The following is a 15,618-nucleotide window of genomic DNA, read 5'->3' on the forward strand; positions in this document are numbered from 1 at the left end:
GTGTATGATGAAGAAAGATTTAAAATCCAAGGAGGAACAGAAGAAAAGTATGTAGAAAATGCTATTTCCCCAGGCTCACTATATCGTCTCATAAGGAAAGATGGTCTGACTGCCAGTAACAGTCTTAAAGAAAATAATCAAACAAGTGAGACTGAGGAAGTAGCTTTCTCACATAGGTTCCAGTCTATTAGGGAATATGGGATAATTTAGCTAATGATAATTATGATGATGCCAGCAGCTATATAGTAAATGCTTATTCAGTGCCAGGTACCACTAACTCATATTATCTTGAAAATACCTCTATTGGTAAGTTAGTACTCACCACTGTTTTTTTCTCATCCCTATTTAACCAATGCAGATGTTGAGATAGAATTGGAGCTAGTATTTGAAACAGTCATTTTGACTTGCAAGCCCATATTCGCCGATACTTTTATACACTGTTTCTACAGAAATTGAGAGTAGGTAGCAAAAACAAATAACCATCAAGCAAAAACCCTTTAACCATATAAGCAAATCAAATTGAAAATGATATTCTTGAGCTTGATCAATCACTTCATTTTGAATGGTTGTAAGATGTTTCCAAAATCCAGAACCAATTTACCACTATTAAGCATAATCTGAAAGAAGCCCTGTGACCGGTGAAGGAAATTTCACGTATACAAGGAACTGTGTCAAAAAATTAATGGCAGCATTTTTTTTTTTTTTAATTTTTTATTTATTTATGGCTGTGTTGGGTCTTCGTTTCTGTGCGAGGGCTTTCTCCAGTTGTGGCAAGTGGGGTGCCACCCTTCATCGCGGTGCGCGGGCCTCTCACTATCGCGGCCTCTCGTTGCGGAGCACAGGCTCCAGACACGCAGGCTCAGTAATTGTGGCTCACGGGCCTAGTTGCTCCGCGGCATGTGGGATCCTCCCAGACCAGGGCTCGAACCCGTGCTCCCTGCACTGGCAGGCAGACTCTCAACCACTGCGCCACCAGGGAAGCCCCAGCATTTTTTATGATAGTAAAAATAGGTGTTTTAGGAAAGCTTTACAAGAGGTGTGTGAATAACTAAAATATGGTATATGCCATCAATGGAATACAAGGCAGTAGTCAGAAGTAATTAATTAGATTTAAATATAGCAGCATGAGCAGATCTCAATAACTTGATGTTGATTTTAAAAAGCAATAAACAGTATGGAATTCATATACAACGTCGGTTGATGTAAACCCATCCATATAATAACACTTTATCTTTTTTAAAGGTACACATATATCTGTCAAAGGATATTCATTAAATAAAGAGAGAGTGGGTACCAAAGAGGAAGCAAGGAATAGGATTGAGTATGGGGAACTAAGGCAGAAGAAAAAAATAATATAATAAAACAAAAATAGGGACTTTTCAATAGACTAAGAATTTAATCAAATCAATTTCATGCCTCTGTGATTTTTAAACAAAAGACCCTAAAGAAGGGACTAAAATGAATGTGGTACATTCAGAAGATTTGTAAAGCTACCAAGTTTTAAGCCAAGTTTTGGATTTATAGAGGTTCTGGTTTGAGAAAGGATGTTCCAGGGAAGAAGCATGTCATGGTCAAGGCTGGGACAGGAGAAGGATGTGTGAAAATTGTATGGGACTTCTTCTGGCAGAAATTTAATGAAAAGTTGACAGGGTGTGACAATAGATGAAAGCATAAGGCAGAGTCCCTTGTAATCTGTCACTGGGGCTTTTATTTTGATCTTCCCATAGTTTTGGAGGCCATTGGGAGTACCCGGGGACAATTAAACAGAACCTGATAAAAAGGAGAGCCTTGGAAGAGAAATTCTTGAATGCATAGGTGCCACTCCATTTCTTTCAGAAATCGTGGCTATCAGAAGTTCCATGACATTTAATTGGCCTGAGACACTGATAATAAGAGAAGTCTTCCAAAAGTACTAGGAATTATTCTTCCCCTGAAATATAAAACAAACAAATAACAACAACAACAACAAAACAGAACAAAGCAAAACCTTTGGTGGTTGTTTCAGGGAACAACCATTCAACCCACATCAGGAGAAATTATTAAGGGGCCAGCAATTAGAAAAAGACCTTACAGGGTTCTCTATTTCACCAGCACCTAGTACAGGCCCTGAAATTATTATCACCTTTTCTTTAAGTTAAAACCTTCCTTCACTGGAAAAATATTCTGCTTTTAAAAAAAAAAGTATTTTGAGTCACTTTCGAAGAAACTAAATTGGCAGGGAAAATTATGAAGGGTAGTTTGACAATGTATATTGTTTTAAATGTCAATATTTTTTAATTTAAGAATTTAACCCTCAGGAACTTTCTATTTCTAATTTCTAAAGAAATAATTAAATATGCACAAAAATATATGTGCATAAAAATATTCATCATAATGTGATTATAATAGCAAAAAACGAAAGCTAGCTAAATGAGCAAGAACAAAAAAATTAGAATTAGGCGCTTTTGTTTGATGAAATGCTGTTAAGTCATAAAATATTTATTTAGAAATATTTAATAACATGGGAGAAAAGCTCCAAATATATTGGTATGTGAAAAAGGTTATAAATATACACCAACATTGAAAAAAAACCTTAAATATTAACAGTGTTTATCTCTGAATGTGAGACAACATGCAAAATAATTTCTTCATTCTTTCTTTTCCAAATTCCCTTGAGTGATTGCTGAGTTTATAAAACAAGATAACACGTTATTTAAAACTATAAAACTGTATTGAATAAATAAGTTAAATATTGCTGAAACTGGTCATTTAAATAATTCATAAGTATTCATTTGTTAAAATATATGTTTGAATTCCTCCAGGCAGTCTTTAAGAATAGAAATTTCAGGTATACATTCAGCCATATTTTGAAAATTATCCAGGAATAGTCAAGGTGCATATGCTACATGGATATGGAGGATTGGATGAAATAGAAATGACCAAATTAAAAGGGAATTTTACACCCTTAATGAATTAAAGAAAGTTGAAAATGCAACAAAATCTATGTTTTTGCAAAGCATAGTGAAATACCTTTTTAAAAAGAGATTTATTCTAGTTTATGCACCAGGCCTCAGGATGCACTCAAACACCAGTTCACTGCTCAGTAACCAGGGCCCTGCTCAAGCGCCAGGCGCACGTAGGGGTGTTTTTAATAACAGATAGCAAAAAGAAGAAGTAGCTTGCTCTGGAAATTAAGAGGGGAATTTAAGGAAAGGAAGAAAGGCTATGAAGGCGATGAACATAACTTATTAAATGCTGGTTACCTTCTGTTTTCTTATTTCTCCCCTGGGGTTTTTAAACAAAGTATCCCCAACAACAGGTACTATTACATTCAGCCATGTCACCGCCTGCAGAATTTCTGTCTAGCAGGAATCAGAGTATATTTTCATTTGCAGGAACCAATCCATTAATCCTCAACATAGAAAAATGAGCCACGAAGTATGACAGATCCAAAACACAAACAGAATGTTGACTTTTCTTGCTTAGATGATTAATAGCAGCGGTCATCTAGCTTGATTTCAAGAGATAGTACTGTGAGGCTCAAAACTGCAGTTGGAAGGTGCTCCCCAAGGAATAAAGTCAATCCCGTAGATTCCTTCCCTTGCATTGAGTGCTTCCAAGGCCAGATGTGTGTATTTCTGGGGTTCCTCAGATTATATGAAAGTGAAAGGTAACTTATTCCTGTGGTTTGCTCCATCAGCTACATATGCCTACCATCTATGAGACGGAGTGCGCATGCACTGCCCTATTTCTTAGAAGTTTCAGGAAGTGCTCTGACGTCAAGATGCCAACAGATCAGACAAATATTTTCTGTCCCCAAACAAAAGGAAGAACATCCCTCCTCACTCTGACTTGGAAATTACCAGCCAGAAATCCTGTGAGAGTGGTCAGATTCCTTCATAATGTCGGAAGACACTAAAAATAAAATCATTGCGCATCACGGGAATATTTGAATTGTAATTTTCACACAACTTTACCAAATTGCAAGACTCCTGCTGCCAAAGAAGAAACACCTATGAATTTACCAAGGACTCAGAGGCTTGGAAAGCACAATGACCCGTTCAAACTGAAAGTGAACATTTAGGTTGGTGTTTCAAGTAAGTACCCAGTCAGACTAGAAGGCAATAAAAAAATCATATGGAAACTTCATAAATATAAAAAGGGTCAGGACTGACTCTGAGGTCTAAATGCCAAATGAGAGTCATCTATGGCCTCCTGAAACTTATTTTTCTGTTTTAGTAAATGGGGCTGGAATCACTATACTTGTGTGAGTACAGTACATCTCTGAAATGCCATCCTCATTTTTTTCAACATTGCCTTGGCATACTTTCAGCTTTTACTTCTATAGTTAAGTTTGAAGATCATCCAATGTAGAGAAACTGAAATGGATTACGTTTTGACAAATAGGCAGCCGGAGGAGGAAGAAAGGAATTGCCCTGAACAACAAAAATCATTAAAGACACAGAGGATGGAACAGGATCTGTTTTCTATTTCCAGCGGAAACAGATAAAGAAAAAAGAGTTTAACTGGCAAACGGAAGATTTAATTTAGACGTCTTGAAGATATTTACAGGTTTGCCAGCTACTGATAATCGCCACCTTTTAGTAAGAGCTAAAGGCTTTAAATGCATCATAGGTATGAATTTCACGTCGCAAACCTGAGTATGTAGCAAATGTGATTTTCATTTTTGCCGTAACTGTCAGATCTCTGATTTGAGCTCTGAGCCTGCCTCACGCAAGCAACTTAACAGTGTCGTTTCTGATTTTTTTTTCTTTCCAATACAGTGATTTTGTTTGTCCATTCTTGCCTAGAGGGTCAGAAACTGTACAGTTTAATCTTCCTGCCAGGTTTTCTCTTTCTTCTGTTACCCAAAAGCCTGCAGGAACAAGACCAGGTGAAGCCTGGCATGCTTTGCACCCTTCCACTAGTCCAAACAAGTCCTTCGCCTTCCTCCGGGGGCTGGCTTGGTCTTCAGGCTCCTAGGATTTCTCCTAGCTCCTGACCAAGCTCTCTACCCCATAGCCCATCTGCAGTGTCCCCCCCCCCCCCCATTCAGAAAACTGAAGCTGAAACATTTAATTGGCCTTGGAGCATTCCCTGAACTCTTCTGAATTCATGCCTTTTTTTTTCTCAAGCAGTTTCCTACATCTAATTTTTAATCAAATACTACCCATTCTTCAAAGCTCCCCATATTTCTCCCTGATACCCTCAACCAGAAGGGAATTTTCTGAATTCACAGTCTGTCCCTCTCCTAAGAACTCTGTCACCTTCTGTTAGCACAAACATTCACCTGGCATGCACCTCTGCAGTTGGAACCCTTGTTGACTGCGGGCATCTATATGATTGGGACAATGTTCATTCTGATTGACTCCTGGCTATGTCCTACCGGTTGTTTTGCATTTTTAATACCACCTCTGCCTTCTGCCCTAGATTATGATAAATTATATCCATGCCTTCCTCTCCTATTGTAAAGTCCCTGAGGAAAGATAAATGTCTCAATTTGATAGTTCAATTCAATTCCTTGCACATAGTAGGCAATCAAATATATTTATTAAATGAATCCTCAGGTAAAACTAGACTAGGCCACAACATTGCCCATGGTATAAGAATGAAAAAGGCAGGAGGTATCATTCATCATTGGCATATAAATACAATTTCCTTGCCAGCATTACTCTCTTCTGTCTACTCCCTAATGCCTACTTAAAGCCTCATAATTTTTAATTTGAGAAAAGAACCAGTGGGGTACTCTTGTTTTAATTTGTGGAGAAAAAAAGAAAATAAAATTATTCAAACTTTGCTCTTCTATCACTGACAGTTAATAATATCACTGTCATCATAAAGGGCATATTTAAAAGTCATTTGAGAAATCCATCTTTTCCCTGATTTAACATCACGTTTTAATTCTGATTCGCTCTCAGGAGGATTAAAATTCAGCAGCCACTTGTCACTTTTGTGCTCCTCCATTACCATGACGTAAAAACAGAAATAGTAAATACAGTATAAGAATACTTACAGAACGTATATATATATGTATGACTGAATCACTTTGCTGTACAGCAGGAATTAACACAATATTGTAAATCATTGCACAAAGAACTGGCTTTTGTTTCAGAAACATTAAGTGAAAACAAATTAAAATAAAAATGAGTCAGACCCGCCCTATGGTAGATACTGAAAAGCAAAATTTTTCTTATCACTTTAGAAGCCTTAGTTTGTGAGAATAGATGGAGATGTTGGTTAGAGGGCCTTGCCTACCTCCTAGCTAAAAGACTTGTGTCTACACCAGCTTTCCAGAACATGGATTCAATTTCCTGTCTTTGCAATGTTACAAATGAATATTTGAGGCACCCATGAAGTCACCTGCAAACTGTTGAAACTATGTTAAACCCACAAAAGCCAGAGGCCTGCTATTCCAGCAGTCACCAACTTAACACTAACTTTAAGCATTCTCCATGTTTAAATGGTTATTGCTACTACCACCACTCCCATCCCTTCTCAACTCCCCAAATTCCTGAAGGAACTGCCAACCCCCATTGCCATCCTCAGCCTCCTGGAGTCGAGTGTTCAGAAGAGCCCAGCACTCGGAGTTTAAGATTTGCTGAGGTTCAGAGAGCTCAATGTCTGGAAGGGGTTGGGCTCTCCCTTCAAATTCATAGTCACGATTCTCAGAGCATGGGCCACAGTCAAATGCAGATTTTTGTTCTGATACCTGACCTACTGAACTAGACCTTCTAGTAGACCAGCCCGGGAATCAGCATTTTAACTCACTCCTCACATGATTTTTTTAAAAAATAAATTTATTTATTTTATTTATTTTTATTTTTAGCTGTGTTGGGTCTTCGTTGCTGCGCATGGGCTTTCTCTAGTTGTGGTGAGCGGGGGCTACTCTTCGTTGCCGTGCGTGGGCTCCCCATTGTGGTGGCTTCTCTTGTTGCGGAGCATGGGATCTAGGCATGCGGGCTTCAGTAGTTGTGGCACGCAGGCTTCAGCAGTTGTGGCATGCGGGCTCCAGAGCGCAGGCTCAGCCGTTGTGGCGCACAGGCTTAGTTGCTCTGCGGCATGTGGGATCCTCCCCGACCAGGACTCGAACCCATGTCCCCTGCATTGGCAGGCGGATTCTTAACCACTGCACCACCAGGGAAGCCCGTCATATGATTTTTTTTTAATTAAAAAAAAAAATTGCCATGTTAGAGATACTGTGTAAATTTCAGATTGCCTACAGTCCCAGAAAAATAAGCTCCCAACATAAACAATTTCAGTCAAGAAACCAAGGTTGCCTTCCCAAGTAGTGCCTCAACCTGGGTAAAAAAGTTCATGACATTTTAACCTGCACACAGAGCAAAACTAGATTTTTAATAATCTCAATACAATAAACCAACCTTTTAAGGGACTATTTAAACGATTCCTTTGTTTCCAAGAAAACCCAAGCAAAGAAGCCCCTTTGGCTATTGTTAAACCAGAACCCCCTAAATCAGGATGACCCTGGTGACTAGGCAACCATAATGGGACCTGAGAAGGGGTTGCCTTTGCCCGGCTCTGTCAGACCAAAATTATTCAGATAACGTTTACACAAATAGCACATCTGTAGTGAACATTCCAGCTTTATTTACTGTCAGCAGCCTTGAATGATAACTGCAATAAAAACATATACTCTCCTCAAAAACCAAATAGAAGAGGCTACCGCTTTTCACTTAGAGCTGAAAGATTCTATTTTAGAGAGGAATTGAAATCCTTTGTTTTTCAAATAGCACATTATAAAAATCACTTAGAGCATTTCCTTATTCAGTTTTGTGCAACTAATAGTTTCTTCAAGTTAGTTAGGTGATTGCTAGCAATTAATTAGTAAGATTAACATTATTTTTATTGATCAGCCTGGCAGCAGTGATTGACAACATTAATATAATTGCTTTATTTCTCAGAAAACCTTGACATAAGAACCTAATGGTACTGGGAATCAGTTGGGAGATAAAGAAAAATAGATTATGTGCTTTAGATTGGGCCAATTACCTTAACATTCTGCCTGGGCTTTGATAAGTGAATTAAGGGCTAAGAATTCCTTCCCTTAGGCGCTAGGAGCTTGTTTTTCTGTCCTTCTCCAATAGCCAGCGTGACAATGAATCTCCACATACGACAGAGAAGAGGTGACTCTATGCTCTGAGCTAGGACCCTACATTACCGTTTCAATTATAATCACCATAAGCAAATAAAGAAATAGTTTATAACCAAAATTTGAAAATTCAAAGCTCAGTGGCTACATTTAATATCTTTTCTGATGAAATCAGAGACCAAAATGGAAAGAAGGAAAAGTTTGCTCTGCTTTCTACCTCTCTAAAATTCTAATCAATATTGGTGATGTCCTAGAATGATTCTAGATCTGGCTACGATATTATAACTGTAAGTCATCCTTGTTCAAGGGTTACTAGGAAGAGAAGGTAAGACCTGAGGATCAGGTCCATCTTGTGACCCGAGTTCTTATAGTTCTTGACCAGAGTTCAGTAGTTCCTCTGGGAATTCAGTAGAAACCTTCAGTCCTTTGTTGTACTTGACCTACTCCTGCAAAATGACTAGCTTGTTATTGTACGCAACCTGTCCTTCAAAATGACTGTTAACATCTTTATCAAAGCTGCTGAAAATTTTAAAAATAGTTTTTCTTTTAGTTAAAAGGGAAAATAAGTGTAGGTTTTGTTTGGATATTTGCTCAGGGTGTTATAAGCATTCTAGTTCAAATAACTGTTTCAAGCTACTTACACCAAACATAAAATTGCAGATCCCTCTCATTAGAATGACCACTTACTGGGCATTCTTGGTTTCAGATACCTTTCAAGATAAATTGAGAATATTATCTTCAATTCTTACAACGATCTGGCAGATTAAAACCCAATTTGACAGACACGGAAACTAATAAAATAAATGACTAGTACAAGGTCAGGTAAGTAATAAGGCGCAAAATCCAGATTTGTCTGGTTCCAAAGTCTATGTCCTTTCTGCTACTTGGTGGAAACCGTTAGGTTTCCTTTAATGTCCCAGTGTTCAAAGGTTTAATGGTTCCTTTTATTGTACTTTGTCTGTTAGAGATTTGGGATCCCTGCTGTTGGCAGTGCTATTACAAAAAAAAAAAAAAAAAATAGTATTGTGGTTTAGATTTTCAGTACCATGCCAGCCTTACTGGGTCTGAATCTTGGCTCTGACCCTTCCAAGGTATATATATCTCCTTGTGTATGTAACTCAACTTCTCAATGCCTCTGTTTCCTCCTCTTTAAATTAAAGGTAACAACCTTTCCACTTCATAGGGCTGTTGGAAGACTTGAACTAATTCAGTGCTCCTCAAACTTCAATGTACATATGAATCACCTGGGAGTCTGGGATCCTGGTTGCAAGGGCTAGGGTGAAGCCTGATGTTCAATGTGCAGGATATGTAGACCAGGGGCTGACATGGAGTGATTTTTCAATAATGGTCGACTATGATCATTTAATGATTAGATAAGGGAAGGTCGCTTGGAGCAAATGCTACTTTCGAACGAATTTCTGAGGGAATGATGATTGAAGAGATCCTACATTGTGCAGGCCAGCCCACCATGCCTGAACTTCTCAAAGGTTTCACCACGGCATGGCTGAAGGGTCAGGCACAGGCTACCTTCTTCCTGGAGATGGTATAATTCTGAAAATGCAGTTAGGACCAATGTGGCAGTGATGCAACCTACTAAAGAGCAATTCACTTATTGAACAAATATTTATTAAGCATCTTATGCTTTAACTGTTAGAGATTTGGAGTCAATTAAGCATTTAGTATATGTCAGGCATTGAATTAGGCATGGGGAATCCTTGGCCATGCCATTATTTTAAAAGCTCCCCCGGTGGAAAATCCCCCCCAACACCAGCTGCGAGGTGAATGGTTTTTCTTTATGGGAAATATCTGTCCTTCCCCTGCTGCAGTGCTCCTTTTCATATCATATCTATCATTCCCTATATATTCCCTTTGGTTCCCCCATTTTGATCTGTTTGTTTTAAGTACATCACTCTTCTGGACAGTCCCTGAGCTTATTCACTTTCTCATCCACCCCACACATCTTTATTGAGTGCCCAGTTCATATATAATGTACAGCTGTTAGCACTGTGAGTGTTGGAAAAAATAATTAACAGGTAATTGACCATAATTTACATGATCTGTAGTGTTCTTAAAATTTTCCTATTTGCCTCAAAATAACATCTTTCTTGTTTGTATGCCTAATATATCTGCAAGCAAATAAAAGAGGGCATTTTGCCACAATAACCTGAGATCCACCTTAAACACTAACACTTTGCATACATGTTTAACTCTGTAATATAAAGGTGTTAGAAACTCAGCGGAAAGCAAACTTCTCAGTCCCCTTGTTTTGATAGATGCCTTTTTCATGAAACATATTTATATTAACATACTTTGTCCACTTTTACTTGTCTATCCTGTATCAGCTTCATCTTTGTGGGCATCAGTCCTGTATTATCCTTAAGAGGCAGTAATCATGGTTTCAGATGTTAGAAATACCAACTTGTTAACATGATCTGTAGGATTTTCTGATTTGCTGTGGAACCTTTGGTGATTCCAGCAAATTTTTTGCACATATTCTGCTAAATGCTCAAAAGAATGAAACAGAAGGCAGGCAGTTGTTCTTTTTTCTCCCTGGCTTTATTGAGTATACTTGACAAATAAAAATTGTATACAAAAGGTGTACAAAATGATGTTTTGATATACATGAACATTATGAAATGATTACAACAACCAAGCTAATTAATGTATCTGTCACCTCACATAGTTACAATTTTTGTGTGTGTGGTAAAAACACTGAAGCTCAACTCTCTTAGCAACTTTCAAGTGTACAGTATGGTATTATTAGCTACAGTCACCAAGTTGTACATTAGATCTTCAGATCTTATTCATCCTGCGTAATAACCTTTATACTCTTTTACCAACATCTCCTCATTTTCCCACCCACAGCCCTTGGCAACCGCCATTCTACTCTCTGCTTTTATGAGCTTGACTTTTTTAGATCTCACTTATAAGTGAGATCATGGGGTATTTGTCTTTCTGTGTCTGGCTTATTTCACTTATCATAATGTCTTCAAGATTCATCCATATTGTCACATATGCCAGGATTTCCTTCTTTTTTAAGGTTGAATAATATTTCATTCCATATGTACATGGAATATCATATATATATCACTTTTTTAATCCATTCATCTGTTGATGGATACTTAGGTTGTTTCCATATCTTGAATAATGATGAAATGAACATGGGAGTGCAGATATCTCTTCAAGTTCCTGATTTCATTTCCTTTGGATATATACTCAGAAGCGGGATTGTGAGATTATATGGTAGTTCTCTTTTTAATTTCTTGAGGAACCACCATATTGTTTTCAATAAGGCTGTACTAATTTGCATTCCCACCAACAATGTACAAAGATTTTCTTTTCTCCACATCCTTACCAATGCTTGTTATCTTTTGTCTTTTTGATAATAGCCATTCTAATAGGTATGAGGTGATATCTCATTGTGGTTTTGATTTGCATTCCCCTGATGATTAGTGAGTGTTGTTGAGCATATCTTCATATACCTATTGGCCATTTGTATGTCTTCTTTTGAGAATTGTCTATTCAGATCCTTAGCCCATTTTTTAATGAGGTGTTTGTTGTTGTTCGTTTATTGTTGATATTTGCCATTGAGATGTTTGAGTTCCTTATATATTTTAGATATTAACCCCTTATCAGATATATGGTTTGCCAATATTTGTATCCATTCCACATGAGAGTGTAGCTCTATTAAAGGTGGACCCATGGCACAGTTCTCAGGGAAAAGAAACAAGAGAAAACAGTCAATGCTCACCAAGCTTCTTCAAAGAAGGGATCTGGGCACATGGGTTTTTATTTATACAAGCTTATGGAGGTACATGCTTCCATAATGCCACCAGCACTTCCTCTTTGGAGATAAAGTGTGGGTATAGCTGTGATGGTAGATGATAGACATAACACCTGTCTGTTTTTATGGAAAGAATTCTGACTCAGAGCCAGGAACACCAGGATTCTCATCCTGATTGCTGTTAAATCCATGATCTTAAGCAAGTCATTTTATTTCTCTTGGCCTAAATGCATTAATCTTTTAAACGCATGGAATGGCATGTGACTTTCATACCTCAAAGAGTGTTTTGAGTATTAAAAAAAAACTGATAGGCGCTAGTTTAGAAAAAACTATAAATTTGCCCCAAAGCACTGTACATTATGAATATTTTCCTAAACACTATCAGAGGTGCTGGGAGACTCTTCAACTTTTATCATTCACTCATTTTACTATTACTACTTGTATAATTACTACCACTCATAATATATCAGCAGGCAATTGCTTTACTTGCTTTGATGTTCAAGTTTCTCTTTTTGGAACCAAGGGTACCAGATGGAACATCTCTTATGTATATATGGAGAAGTGAAGTCATTGGAGGAAGACCCTATATTTTTAGTCTCAAGAATTTGCTTTATCATTGACATCCTAAAAGACTCTCTAAGTAGATTAAACTAATTTAGAAAGAGACTGAAGATAATGTTGAAGGTGTAATTCATTGTGATTAATAAAGAATCTTTAACCATAGAAAATTCCTCTTGATTGCTAAAAGAGTTTCAAACTTCAAATGCAAGTTTATCATTCTTTCTTAGAAAATGAAATGTAGCAGAGATATACTTTTGATTCAAATTGCTTCTATACTAATGCACAAATAAGTTTTACATTGTTCTATTTTCATGGTTTTTTACTGGGCCTTAGTGGACGTAGAAAACTCAAATTGTGATACCTTAATCTAATAAGAGACTTTTAAAAGATAATGACTGTCACAGAGCCTGTTTCTCCAGTTCAGAGTCTTCCCTGATAATTCATCTAGTTTGGGTTCTCTGTAATTATATGGCATTTATATTCTCTTCTCAATGTACTCATATTACTTTTATGTCAATTGACAGAATTCTTCAGGGCAGAATAAGTTGAGCCCTTATTTCCCTCTGCTGCTTCTCTGGTAATTGTTTGAAGAGTACTGTGAAGGCTTCTTTTTAATTCCTCTCACTTTGAGGTAAGCCTTTATAAAGGTGGTCATAATACAGAAAGCAGAGACTTGTGCTGAGAATGACATTGTTTAATAAAAATGTCAGTGATTATTAATTCATAGAAGATTTGTGAGGCAAGTGGAAAGACTTGATAAGCCTCATTTCCTTGACCATATTCATTTTTTACCCTGGAATATAGATTTTGTTAATCACTATTTAAAATTTCATTTGCCTTTTACCCAGCCACAACTGTGTTCATTTTAATTAGTTCAAGTTTGAGGGATGTAAAAATGTTTTCCTATGCTAACACATATATATGGAATCTAAGAAAAAAAAAAAAGTCATGAAGAACCTAGGGGTAAGACAGGAATAAAGACACAGACCTACTAGAGAATGGACTTGAGGACATGGGGAGGGGGAAGGGTAAGCTGTGACAAAGTGAGAGAGTGGCATGGACATATATACACTACCAAACGTAAAATAGATAGCTAGTGGGAAGCAGCCGCATAGCACAGGGAGATCAGCTCGGTGCTCTGTGTCCACCTAGAGGGGTGGGATAGGGAGGGTGGGAGGGAGGGAGACGCAAGAGGGAGGGGATATGGGGATATATGTATATGTATAGCTGATTCACATTGTTATAAAGCAGAAACTAACACACCATTGTAAAGCAATTATACTCCAATAAAGATGTTAAAAAAAAAAAAAAGATGTTCCTAGAATAATACTGTCCAGAGTCCTAGGCATTCTTGAGCAAACAGGGTTCTCTGCAGCAGATCAAAGAGCACTTCTAAGGGCACTTTCCCAAGTATGTATACCTAAGGAGTCCAATAATATATAATCACAAGGAGAATAACTTATTTTCAAACCTCTTATCACTAAAAATTCAGTAATTCTAAGGAATAATTACATTAACTTACACTGTGCTCTAAATTTGTTCAACTAAATCTCCAAGAACACAAAGTACTTTTTAAAACAGTACCACACTAACCCCCAAAACTGTTAAACTGCAAGTAACGTTTCTTTCCAGTAACAAGTTTTCACAGCTCGCTTTCAAATGCTGGGAATATCCTCTGAGGCTCCTCTGTGGATCCAAAGGTCAAGGAACTGACATTTTAATATCAGCCACATAACTTTGGAAGCTAGCAGAAAGATAAACGTGGTGAGTTACTTGTCCAATCTTGACAACTAATATGGCTTGTAAAATGTGAGGCATCCCAAGTGAAAACAACAGATGTTAGTATCTGCTTTGGGTAAGAGATCCTGGCAGGTCATAGCCAGAATCGGAATGAGCATTTTGAACTCCTTTTTTAAAAAAAAGAAAGAGCTATTAGGCTAAGAGGATCTAAGTCCAGAAATTATATCTACCCTCAGAATTCATATCATGAATTCTGATACTGGACAAAATTAAATGCCAGTCTTTGGAGACTTTTTCTGAACCACAGATATTTTTGTGCCAATCAGTGCTACAATCGAGTCTTAAGTGGATTTGAACCAAGAGAGAAGAATTTTTAATGAAGGCTTTAAGAGGGTTTACATTTAACTTAATAATAACCTTTCCTCCAAACCTTGCTGAAATGGACATTTTAAAACACATGTTTAGGAGTTTGGGATTAACAAATACACACTACTATATATAAAATAGATGACCAACAAGGACCTACTGTATAGCACAGGGAACTCTACTCAATATTCTGTAATAACCTATATAGGAAAAGAATCTGAAAAAGAATAGATATATGTATATGTATAACTGAATCACTTTGCTGTACACCTAAAACTAACATAACATTGTAAATCAACTATACTCCAGTATAAAATAAAAAGAAAAACACATATAGCCATTCAAATCCATCATTCTAACAAAAGACTTCCTAGTCAGGTTCTGATGAATTCTAAACCTTTCCAGAGCAAAGAGCTGGACTCACTCATCTTTCCCTCACAGCACCAGGCAAAATCTCTTGCCAAAAGTGGTGCTATTTGTTGAATAAAGAATGCTTTTAACATATTATTCCTTTGCTGAAAAACCCCTAAAAGACCTCAACCCCGTGTCTATCGTGTTCAAGTTGAAACTCTCCTTCAGTCTTGTTTCCCACCACTCTCCGCCTCCCCCACTGTTCTGGGACTTATTTCCTTGTGGTATTCCCACTACTGCAGTTGTGTCCCCTCTTTCCCATTGTTTTCTCAGTCCTAGCCACCATCAAGTCCTGATTCAAGTTGTGTTGTCCATAAACTCTCCTACTGCTTAGCCCACAAAGCTCTCTGTGTGATTGTTTCACCCTTAGAGTCCAGTGCTTTTCACTTAGCTCTTCTCTAATCACCAAATGCATGTTAGGCTTGTGATACATCAGAGTGTAATCACCTTCAGGGTAAAGACCAGGTCTTCTTGGTGGTCTTTCCCCTGAGGTTCCAGCCTAGAGTGAAGAATGAGTATGAATATTCATATGAATGAATATGACTAAGGATATGATGGTGTCCTGAAGCACTGAATTAAGAGACTTTCATGGAGCCAGGAAAGCCCAGTTAACTTGAAGATTCTGTTCACTTCCATTAATTAAGAAATCAGGCTCAGATTTAGGTTCAGA

The 15,618-nt window shown here is 37.5% G+C and overlaps 1 long non-coding RNA gene across 1 annotated transcript in view; it reads right to left on the reverse strand.

Moving 5' to 3' along the window:
* Positions 1-1,732: 1,732 nt before the first annotated feature.
* LOC132371982 (uncharacterized) overlaps positions 1,733-15,618 on the reverse strand; it is a 216,572-nt gene continuing 202,686 nt past the window's right edge. Inside the window, exon 3 of the long non-coding RNA XR_009505049.1 lies at positions 1,733-1,930. This is a non-coding gene — a long non-coding RNA (uncharacterized LOC132371982). The remainder of the gene's footprint in view (positions 1,931-15,618) is intronic.

This window comes from Balaenoptera ricei, chromosome 9 (assembly GCF_028023285.1).
Source record: "Balaenoptera ricei isolate mBalRic1 chromosome 9, mBalRic1.hap2, whole genome shotgun sequence".
NCBI lineage: Eukaryota > Metazoa > Chordata > Mammalia > Artiodactyla > Balaenopteridae > Balaenoptera > Balaenoptera ricei.